The sequence below is a fragment of the Chionomys nivalis genome, chromosome 2 (genome assembly GCF_950005125.1).
Source record: "Chionomys nivalis chromosome 2, mChiNiv1.1, whole genome shotgun sequence".
NCBI classification, from domain to species: domain Eukaryota; kingdom Metazoa; phylum Chordata; class Mammalia; order Rodentia; family Cricetidae; genus Chionomys; species Chionomys nivalis.
Window position 1 is genome coordinate 132,570,912 of NC_080087.1, and position 1,758 is coordinate 132,572,669.

A 1,758-nucleotide genomic window follows, 5' to 3' on the forward strand; every position below is an offset into this window, starting at 1 on the left:
AGGGAAGGCAGCAGAAGGATCAAAAAGAGACCAACATGGATGTAGATGCGGATATATAGAGAGATCTAGTTTCTACTTGTTATGAAAAAATATTGATTGTAGTTTCAGATCTCCAGATTATTGCCCAATTCTGTTCTTTTCCTCTAGGAAGCCTCTGTTTTTTTTCTTTCAGGGTTCCACAGAAAGTTTGCCCTGGAACCATGCAAGGGTAGAAACGCAACAACGTCAGAATTTATTTGTCTTTTCCCACGTAGGATAAATGCCCTAAATGAAAGCACCCCACAAGCCCAATCTGATGCCACTGGTCCTCGCTTCCTTCCATCATTAGTAACTGCGTGGAAGAACGAGACTCTGCTTTTCAAATGCACCAGAAGTTTAGAAACAGCTTGTACATGTGGAACTTCAGGGAGCTGTTTTTTCCTTCATAGAAGGTAAATTGTCATGATTAATGTGAATTCTACTTACGGTACTCCTGGGCCACTTGTTTCCCTGTAGAGAAATGAGAAAAAATCAACCTAATATGCATTCGTCTTCATTTCAAACATGTGCGTCATTGGCTTTATTTACTTAGCCGTGTGTCCTGTCAATCTTAAGTTGGGTTGCCACATGTCCCTGTGCTTCCCAGAGGACTGCCAAGGGTCCTGCTTGACTTGGGACCAAGCTTGTCTCTCAACCCAGCTTCCCAGTCTCAGTCATGTAGTAGTTCCTTACAGACATCTCTTTCCAAGGGAGATGCAGGTATGGGTACATTGGTTCATACCACCACACTGTGGGGTGAACATCAAGGATGTTTCTTTTAATATTTTCTTACATTTGTTTATGCTGTTAAAAAAAATAAAAGTAGTTGCTGGGCAGTGGTGGATCACGCCTTTAATCCCAACACTTAGGAGGCAGAGGCAGGTGGATCTCTAAGTTCTATAGAATAAGTTCCAGGACAGCCAGGGCTACACAGAGAAACCCTGTCTCAAAAAGACCAAATAAATAAATAGACAAATAAAAAATAAATTTATTTTAAAAAGAAAAATAGATACAAAGGAAGGGTCTGAAATTTCCTAAGACATAGAAATTATAAATAAATGAAAACGCTAATTTTCCTAATCTGCTCATAATGCATTGTATTCATAAACTATACTACTGTATATCATAAATACATAGAAATGTCTTGTGTCAGTTAAAAATAACATAAGGAGTTGGTTTTTTATATCCTTTAGCTACGGTGAAGAATACAGAAATCAGCACAGCAGATCAAATGCTTCCTTAAGCTATTGATTTTCTGAGTTAAAAGAGTTTGGAAGCTTGATAGCAGTGATTACAATAAGTATGTGTATCAAAATATCTAGTCGTACACTTTAAATATATATAATTTTAATTGCTAAGTCATATTAAATACTCCCAAAATAATAAGGTCCTGGATAGGGCCTGAGAGATGACTCGTGCTTTAGAGTATTTGTTGCTCTTGCAAAGGATCGGGTTTGATTCCCAGTACCTGGATGGCGAATCACAACCATATGTAACTCCAGTTCCAGGGAGTCTGATTCCTTCTACTGACCACCATGGACACCAGGCACACACTTGTAATGCAATTACATAGATGCAGGCAAAACACTCAGACACACAGAAAATCAATAATAATAGTAAATAATGGTGCTTGGGTTGTAGGACCACATAACATCCCTGTAGCTCTAATGTTCTATATAGAAAGTCTAACCAGAGCACAGACTTGGAGCAGTGCACAGCCTCGGACTTAAGCCAGCACGC